Here is a 10,205-nt window from a genome sequence, read left to right on the forward strand (position 1 = left end):
AAAGTCAAAATGAAAAAAAAAGGGTATCTTAGAGGTTCGCGCTAATTTATTTTTAAAGCGATCTAAGTCGACTTTGTTGGTGGGTTTCGGGGTGTGAATATATACGATCCCATTCAAAACCGAAAGACAAAACGAAGCTTGCACACAAACACACCCTACAAACCTTCGGGTTACCCAAAACAATCACAGAGCTCCACACGCATAGCACACGTTTTCAGGGGGATTGTTATGTAGTTGTTCTTGTTGTCGTAGTTGTAAAATAAGTTAGGTAGTTGTTGTTTTTGTTGCCGTAGTGGTAAAATAAGTTAGGTAGTTGTCGTTCTTGTAATCGTAGTGTTAGTTAGGTAGTTGTTGTTGTCGTAGTTGTAAAATAAGTTAGGTAGTTGTTGTTTTTGTTGCCGTAGTGGTAAAATAAGTTAGGTAGTTGATGTTCTTGTTATCGTAGTGTTAGTTAGGTAGTTGTTCTTGTTGTCGTAGTTGTAAAATAAGTTAGGTAGTTGTTGTTTTTGTTGCCGTAGTGGTAAAATAAGTTAGGTAGTTGTTGTTCTTGTAATCGTAGTGTTAGTTAGGTAGTTGTTGTTGTCGTAGTGTTAGTTAGGTAGTTGTTGTTGTTGTCGTAGTGTTAGTTAGGTAGTTGTTGTTGTTGTCGTAGTGGTAAAATAAGTTAGGTCGTTGTTGTTGTTGTTGTAGTGTTAGTTAGGTAGTTGTTGTTGTTGTCGTAGTGTTAGTTAGGTCGTTGATGATGTAGTAGTAATTATAGCCATTAGGTAGTTGTAGTAGTTTTCTTAGTAGTAGAAGTTAGGTAGTTGTTGTAGTTTTCTTAGTAGTAGTAGTTAGATAGTTGTTGTAGTTTTCTTAGTAGTAGAAGTTAGGTAGTTGTTGTAGTTTTCTTAGCAGTAGAAGTTAGGTAGTTGTTGTAGTTTTCTTAGTAGTAGTAGTTAGGTAGTTGTTGTAGGTTTCTTAGTAGTAGAAGTTAGGTAGTTGTTGTAGTTTTCTTAGTAGTAGAAGTTAGGTAGTTGTTGTAGTTTTCTTAGTAGTAGAAGTTATTGTAGATTTCTTAGTAGTAGTAGTTAGGTAGTTGTTGTCTTAGTAGTAGAAGTTAGGTAGTTGTTGTAGTTTTCTTAGTAGTAGAAGTTAGGTAGTTGTAGTTTTCTTAGTAGTAGAAGTTAGGTAGTTGTTGTAGGTTTCTTAGTAGTAGTAGTTAGGTAGTTGTTGTCTTAGTAGTAATTGTTGTTGTTGTTGTTGTCGTCGTAGTAGTAATAGTAGTAGTAAAAGCATATTTTTACACTGCACACTAAGTAAAAATACCTAGCATGCATTCCAATCCAAGAGGCTTAGATTCTTATCAGTCTGCACCATACATTAGAACTCACCAGAAACAACAAGACGGTGCAACATTCCAAGACATTTATTTAGGTTTTAGATGAAGGGGTCCCAATGTTCCTTTAGGCTCCGTTTACAAAGCTAATCTTACGGGCTAGTCAACTTGAGCAACTGAATGATCAAGAATGAAAGTACAACTAGGTTTTTGATTGTTTGTCGTATTCGATATTATATAATACAGACGTTACTTCAAAAAAGAAGATGATTACGTCCTACGCGTCATGGATTTATTCATGCATATTAATCAATGACTTGAATTCTGCCAAGTCACTGGTTTTAATGGCTAGCTCAGGCAACCCCTTCCATGCTCTAATAGCACTAGGGAACAAGGAGTGTTTGTACAAATTTCTCCTAGCATATGGGTCGAGGAATGTGCTTTTATCTTTGTGTCTTTCAGAGTATTTTATTAAATTTTGTTTTTGTATTTGAAGATCTTGGTTCAGTAATTATTGCTAATCATTAATCACAAAGTTATAAAACACAATGTTATAAGTCTATAATCAAGATAAATAGATTAATAGATTAATAGATAATGTTATATAAGCCATCGAAAGCAATTTACGGATGGCGCTAGAAATTACTTCCAAGATGATTTTCTAAATAAACGAGAAGAAACTATAGAAATAAATGCATTAAAAACTAATATATAAAATGCTGAGTGGTAAAGCGCGTGGCTTCCACACCGAGAGGACAGGATTTGAATCCTGGTAAATAATGGGATTTTTTTTTTTATTTCGAGATCTTTATGGCGCCTCTGAGTCCACCCAACTCTCAGGGATATCTGATATTAGTTGGTCGTTGTGCTGGCCACCCTAACCCCCCGTAAACCTATGACCTTTACATCATCTGCTCTATAGATTACAAGGTCTGAAAGGCAAACTTTTTATATCAATGTTATATAAGGCGTGAGAAACTACTTTATTGCATATATGTTATAAGCCGTACTGTACACCTCTTGTTACCAATCGCTAATATATAAAGTTATATCGAAGGTAAGTAATTGTTGAAACAAACATTTACACGAAGAGACAATCTTTATTATTAGTTACATTTAGTTCATTAAAGAACGAGGTGTGAAGTTTCTTATGGAAGTATTCAAGTTTACCTTTAGTAAAATGAAAAAGAAAAACAGACTAAATATTCACCTTTTTATTTTAATCAAACGATTAACACGCAGCGATAATACTAAAGATTTTTAAATTGCATTTAGAAAAGAATGGTTCTCAAACTTTTCAGAAGGCAGCGTGATCAATCTTCGGAGCCTAATGTATTTAAACATCAAATGTAAGGTGGTTCACCGTGGTTGGCGTAATAGTAGTGCCCCCCCGCCCCCAAAACTCTTTAAACGACCTGCAAAGGCGCCAACTTGCTTTAACTTACACTGAAGAGAGCAACTAAAAAAAGTCGGCTTAAAACGAGACAGCTGGAGGCTTCATACAAAAACCGCGAGATACACATTTGAGACCAAAGAAAAATACACAGCCGATGATAGAGGCAGACGGCGAAAAGAGAACCTATATCGACTCCCGCCGGACAAAGTTTATGTCTGAGCTGAACGTGGCAAAATATGCAGGTCGCAGCTGGGACTCCTTATTTATCTTATTGTCATTTAGTCTTCCTGAATCCAAACTTCTCTTGCCTTGAGGATATACCCAAATACAAAAGGATTTAGGAGCCGGTAACCAATAGAGAGAGGCACACAGTGCTACACGCTGGCAGAATCTGCAAAGCAGCTGATCCCAAACTGAATTCACTTGCCGTTCATGTGTAGATCATGTGGGCGCAGTCTTTCTGACATTACTTAGATAACTCCCTAGGCAGTCATCTCATTTCGATAGTTGATCTTTTGTCGTTAAACCATGGAACTATACTAATGGAACACCAGCTTCGAGATTTTATGATCAGAGTGCCGTCGCGCATCTTTTTTCGCGCACCATACCAATTTGAAAAATCGATGAGGATGCCAAAGAAGAAATTTACTCCGAGAGCCACTTGGATTGACCTTCATTGAGAGTAAAACTTCCCCACACTATATTTTATTAGATCTGTAAAAACTTTATCCATTTTCTGACTATCTGATAAAATAGATACAATTTCCCTGAATAATGGATCGTCACAAAAGATTTTTTTTTAAGGCCACTTCATTAAAATAGGTGTTTCCAGTACTTCCTCATTTGGGTATTTTACACAAAATCTGGATTTTTTTTATGTACATGTCATTTTTATCATCTGTCCCGCGCAACCAAACCATCCACTTTTCCCGGTCACCAATGTTCTTAACAAGATATCAAGAGAGAGAGGCTGGTCCATTATTTGCGTAGTCCAGCCAGCTTTTTTTTTTTTGACAACCTTTTTTCGTTCTCTCTCATGAAGGATATGTTTTGAAAATTAGTCTTACAAAATACAATTCCAAACCAACTCATGCAGTTATCGTCTTTTCACAGTATTGAGGAGTCATCCTTTTTGCTAGCCAGAGTGTTAATTGGCAAAAGTGAAAAATTCATTTTCTTTAATTTTTTAAAGTAAATATTCATAACTATATCTTTTATATAATAATATATTTTTAAAATAATAATCTTTTATATAGACATGCTTTAATAGATCTAATAAATGATTAACTCGGACCTACCAATATGGGTATATAAATACTTAAATCTGGGTATTTAAAATTTCGAATGCGAATTTAAAAAAAAACGGACTTATATATTGATCTAGATCTCTTGTATAATATCTAGAATAATATAGATCTACAACACCTAGGCCTAGACTAAAGTTAAAGACTAAGGTCTAGATTTATTTAACGTTTAAAAAAAAAATCAATAGATCTAATATAGACAGTCATGAGATCCACTCTATTTTATCTAGATCTAGACCATACATGAGATCAATAATTGTCAATATGAATATTTATAGATCTAGTCAAATCTAGTGACTCTAGTCCAGAGTCTAGAATCTAGATTGAAGATTCTAGATCTATCGATCATCTATGATCTAGTCTGTCTATAGCTATACTTACTATTAGGCCTATAGTTAATAATTATAGGCCTACACTTTTACAGTATATGAGTATACTCATACGAGTCATACTGGCTATACTATAGTATAGACACTATAGTTAGTATAGTTAATACTTTTTAATAGTAGATCTATAATCTATCAATTCTATCTAAATTATTCTAAATCTAGACTTCACTTTCACATCACATTCAGTCATTCACACGATTATTGATACAGACAGTGAATGAAACGAATGCAGTGGTTATACTGATTATACTTAAAGTGACGATACTACTTATAGATCTACCAGTTGATAAACATCATCATCATAGATAATAATCTACATCTATAATCATAGTGCCCTTTATTTAGTCAATATAGTCAAGTCAAGGTAGTGGAACGTAAACTCGAAGGTTCAATACGATATGGTATGAGTCTATGAGTTAGTATAAGATCTAATTATTTTGTTACTTTGTTACGTGTGACAGTATGTCAATGTCTCAATTAAAATAATTAATATCACCAGCCATATCATTTTAAATATTTAAAAAGTAGACAGATTTTTATTATATTATAAATAGATAGATTAGATCTACATATAATTTTACAAACTTTAGAAATGATTGATTTTATTTTTTATTGATAAGCCTTCTAGACTAGATCTAGCATCTCTAGCTAGACTCTAAAATGTAGATTGTAGATCTTTGAATTGGATCGATATTCACCTTCCTAAATTGTCTCTAAAGTCTATAGCTGATTTGAGAGGCCCAACGAGGCAAGACGAGTCTATTAGTACTCTGTCTCTTGATCTATCTAGTAGGCCTACTAAGCTAGTGCATTAGCCATGTGTAGTCAAATCTTGACAACTAGTCTTCTAGATCTGAGCTTCTAGAATAATTAGATCTAGATCCAGTTTAGATTTAGAGTATAAAAGTTTTTACTACCTAAAATACTAAATCTACTGATCTAAATTCTAGATATATAGATCCAGTTCAGATTAGGATATAAACATATTCCACTAGCTAAAATTCTAAATCTACTGATCTATACTTAATATGTTAGATATTATATGACATCTATCTACAAAAATTATTATTAAGATATAATTATAGATTCTAGACTAGTTATATATGTACATAAAATATATAAATAAAAGATAAAATTTATGCAGGCCTAGGTCCCATAAATTTATAATTGATCCAGATCTATCAGTAAAAGTTACCTTCGATTGGCAGTTTTACCCAATCTAATCTATACAAGACAATTTATAATTCATGCCTTGCCTACACCCCATATATATTAGTTTCCGTTCCATGCCATACCCAGACCCATGAGTTCATGAAATAATAAATGATGTGGTGTCAAGTTGGATCTATCCCCTGAAATTCAGTACTTTAATATAAAACTCACATATCTAGTTAATTATTTGCTGAAACTCTGATAAACTTGGACTTGTGTGATACATATAATATATGTTTCTTATCAGATTTAATTAATGAAGTTTTGGTGCATTTTAACCAGTAATAAGGCTACAAAAGTAGCATCAGGTGTATTCTAACCATTGGTATTTTTCCTGGCAACATTTCTATTCTAGTCTGTGATAAATTATAAAAAAAAAATGTTTGTAATGTTTCAGTTATTAACAAGTAGAACCATGGCAACCAGTTCTGATGATGTACCAGAATGGCTCAAGGATCATACTTATACTATTTCTACTCTCTGGGCATCCATTCAATATTTAATGTAAGTACTACTATACAATTTTTATTTTAGTTATCTAATAGATGTTTTATGAATTGTGTGATTTTCATGGTCAAGCAACATCCAAATATCTGGGATGGAATTTAACATTTTTCTCTAAGTTTTTTTATTTTTTATTTATAACACTCTTAAGCACATTCATCTTTCATGAATGCCTAATATACCTTGGCTGTTGTGCAGGCCATTCCTTTACAATAAACTGTTAGATGAAATTAGGCAAAATTGTCTGATAATTTGTATGTTTGATACAACGTTTTCAATTTAATAATATTATTTTTTTATTGTAATGTTTTCAAAAGAAATTAACCAATATGCCTAATTGTATAATTACAGTTATGTTTGGAAATGCAAGAAAAAGGCATGCATTCCTGAAAAGTCAATGATTGGTTGCACCTCTTAAAGGTAAGGTACTGCAATTTTTCCCATGTACTTTTCTCATAAGCTGAAGTACTTGTATTTTTGAAAAACTAGTTTTCCATGAAAATGTAAATCATAATATATGTTATAGTTGCTTTTAGATTAGTTCAATGTGCATCAAATTAACTGAACATCTGCCTTCACCTATAGTAATAATTCATAACTATTAAGGTCAGGGCCATGTCTACACATTAACGCAGTAGCTCCTTTTAGGTACAGACTATTTTTAGAATGGCAAAATTATATAACTATAATTAATAACATATATACTTTTAGCATGGTCAACACATATGTCACACATATTTTTTAATTTTTTTTAAAATCCTTTTATTTATTTTTATAACTAGATAACTTTCTGTTATGAGAAAAGATGAGATTCTTGGACTCCTGCATAGCACCACCAGAAAGGAAAATCCCATCATGTTGCAAAATAAAAGTCTTGGACCAATTTTAATTTAAGATATATATATTATACTGTAAGCTGTATACATATTTATGTATATCCTGTCATTCAGCCAACAGGTTTGGATTTAGTATTTCTTTAAATCTGTTTGATATTGTACTTGAAAACTATTAATCTGAGCCCCATTAAAACAAGAGGGAGTGCAGTGGATGAGTGGTAAGGGAAATTTTACTTTTTTAAAATTAAAATAAGAATCTAACAAAAGTAAACATATAAAATATGGTGCATTCTCCTTAAAACTAAAACCTGGTGCAAAGGTTTAAAATGTTGGCAAAAAAAAAAGCAACATCAATTAAATATTCTTAATTCCCTTTGCAAAACTTACTGAGAAGAACATGCATGTTGTTCCCTCATAAGTTTCTTGACAGAGGAAATCTTGTTTATATTAGATTTGAATTAAGCAAATTAAGAAAAAAATTATAATCATTATTTCAAATGGTTGTATCTAAACCTTATGAATTATTTTTCAGTTATAAGTATATTGAAATGAATGGATAATCATGAAATTGTTAAATAATTGCTGCTATCATTCCATTGACTAAAGAACCATAATTTTTTTTAATTAATTTCAAAATTAATTAATTAATTAATTTTCAAGTAGAGTTCACATAGATCTTGAGTGAAATTTTTCTTTTTTTGACTAATGCTTCAATTTTATTGTATCATTAGTTTTTTATTTTTATTACCCAGAATATTTTAAAAATGAGTACACTATTTTCATGTAATAATGTAACTTGGTATTCACACATCAAAATACGCTATAATCTTTAGGCCATATAGATTTGTATAAATATACATTAACTTGCTTAAATACATTGTAAATGTATATTGTTTGGATAAGAATAAAGTTTTTCTGTAGACAATTATTGTTCAAGATTTGTTGATGCTCCTGCTTAATAAATTATATACACAGGTCATTAGTTTTAACACACTACTGACACAAGAAAAACTGGTCGCCCCCACTTCCTATTTCTACGACTGAAGGAGGCCAATGATGATGATACAGGTCATTAGTTTTAACACGTCTGATAATAAATGACAGTACAAGTTATTGAATGAAAATTTGTCATTATTTCAGGTGCTTTAGGCCTACATCAATGTGAGGTACCAGTACTTTGATTGTGTCATATAACAATTTAAAGCAACATTTTGAAATGAATAGTGTGTAGAATTGACAGTAAATACATTTAAGTGATGGGCTGTGATCTGCATGAATTGAATTTGTGTTTTTGATCTTTACTTCAAGTAAATGTTAATGAACAATTAATTTTTAATGAATAAATAATTTAAAAATAAATACAAAGAAACCATAAACATCTACTTTATTTTAATAATTTTTTTTCATCAGAACAGAATTTCCAACTTTGCATTCTTAAAATAAAATATAATTTATTTAGAGTAGAGTCAGAACACAAAATCATAGTTTTGAAATTAAGTAAATTAAGCTAAGCTGTGATCTCTTATAAACATTTGTATATAGACTACACACAATTAAATTATTATTTTTCATCAAATTGCAGGAACTAGTACATGTATTTATGCATATTTGACAATAAAAAACCTTAGTCAATGAAATAGTAATACTAGTAAATGAGATACAAGTAAACTAAATATCATCAATGCTATTGAAGCCACACTTGTTTCTTTTTATCTTGTTTGGTGGACTGCAATTAAAGTTGCTATTAATTTTACTGATTGTCTTAGCTGAAATGCCAGTGTCGTCTCTTTGAATCCTAAGCTTATTTTCTTGGTTACTGGAAGTCCAGATGTTTGGAGTTTCATTTTAAACACCTATATATTCCGAAATTGCCTTCCGATAGGCAAAATCTATTTGCCTAACATGTCATATGCACATAAAGAGGTACCACAGAAATGCTTTAAAGACAAGCTTAGGCGCCAACTTGCTTTAACTGACATAGAATAAGAGAGCACCTGGTTGCATACAGCTTCAGAGCGAGACAGCTGGAGGTCACTTACAAAGGTGTGGTATACACCAATGAAAATTAATTGCCGAGGGTAGACGGCAAAAAGAAAAAAAACAACTGATTCTACCACAGGTGGACAATGGTTATGCCTGTGCTCAGTGTGGCATAATATGTAGGTCACAGCTGGGGCTGAGTAGCTACTGGAAACATAGCATTCCTCATAAGTCTTCGGAATCAAAGACAAGCCTATCATTTTTGTAGAATAGTTTGTAGCTTCTGTAAATGCATGAAATGCCGTCACAAATGACACAAGTCCTCTGTGAGTTTGATCATAGTTTGATGGATTATAAACATCTTACTTCTTTGCCTTATATTAAATGGTCCTTCTGTCTGTTCCACTATTATAGGTTTATCTAAATATCATTGATATATCGTAACATGTCATCAAAATAAAAACTAGAATCTCTGCAACTGGTTTACAAGTCAGAAGTCATCAATAACACTTGCCATTTAAAAAAAAACAACAATTTAGATTACTGATTAGTCAAATTAGTGACTGATTATTCGATTCATTTTAGGCCTATAATTTTTTTTATGTGAATATATAATGATCCTTTACACTTTGTGACTTTACTAGTAGATCTATACTTTGGAGTAGACTTGTTTGTTGAGCTAAAGTCGGAAGTACACATTGAATTTTACTGTGATCTAGTAATCATCTAGTCAAATGTAGTGATCTACTAGTACTAGATCTAGAGTCTACTGAGTAGTAGAGAGAGTAGGCCTATCTGTCATATCGTGATCAGTAGGTGGCTGAAGTTTTATAAATCTATTCCATGACAAAAACCCTGGCTAGATTTAGATCTAGTGGTCTAGACATCTAGATCTAACTAGAATTAAACTAGAAAACTGAATTAGAGAAGTAGCTTTCTGGATCTAGAACTAGAATCTATATATTACTAATATTAGATCTAGTTGCGTCAAACGCTTAATTTTTGGTTGTTGTTTTTAATAAATGCACATAAAATACATTGTATTTTGGCAATAAAAATACCCAGTTGGTAGTCAAGTAATTCTAATAATTAATTAATGAATGACTATTGTGATGTTGCTAGTTCAGGTTGTCTTGAAGTCAACCAATTACTCTGCAATCGTTTGGGTGTACTTGTTCGGGTGTATTACTTGCAGTTGAACGACAATCCAAACAAGAACTATACAACACCTGTTTTAACAGGTGAAGAGATGTAGTCAACACTGAT

General features: G+C 32.0%; 2 long non-coding RNA genes across 5 annotated transcripts; both read left to right on the plus strand.

Annotated features, from left to right (window-relative positions):
- The first annotated feature begins 750 nt into the window (after positions 1-750).
- LOC129923971 (uncharacterized) lies at positions 751-1,411 on the plus strand. Its single transcript, XR_008775945.1, has 2 exons — positions 751-1,138; positions 1,171-1,411. It is a non-coding gene; the product is annotated as an uncharacterized LOC129923971 (long non-coding RNA).
- Positions 1,412-3,244: 1,833 nt separating this feature from the next.
- LOC129923954 (uncharacterized) lies at positions 3,245-8,507 on the plus strand. 4 transcript variants are annotated; one of them, XR_008775917.1, is made up of 5 exons: positions 4,085-4,168; positions 4,570-4,808; positions 6,017-6,123; positions 6,475-6,543; positions 6,906-8,507. It is a non-coding gene; the product is annotated as an uncharacterized LOC129923954 (long non-coding RNA). The 4 variants fall into 4 exon arrangements; XR_008775914.1 differs by lacking the exon at positions 4,570-4,808 and having other exon boundaries at positions 3,245-4,168; XR_008775915.1 differs by lacking the exons at positions 4,085-4,168; positions 4,570-4,808 and adding an exon at positions 3,245-3,905.
- Positions 8,508-10,205: the final 1,698 nt, after the last annotated feature.

Source organism: Biomphalaria glabrata, chromosome 18, assembly GCF_947242115.1.
Source record: "Biomphalaria glabrata chromosome 18, xgBioGlab47.1, whole genome shotgun sequence".
NCBI classification, from domain to species: domain Eukaryota; kingdom Metazoa; phylum Mollusca; class Gastropoda; family Planorbidae; genus Biomphalaria; species Biomphalaria glabrata.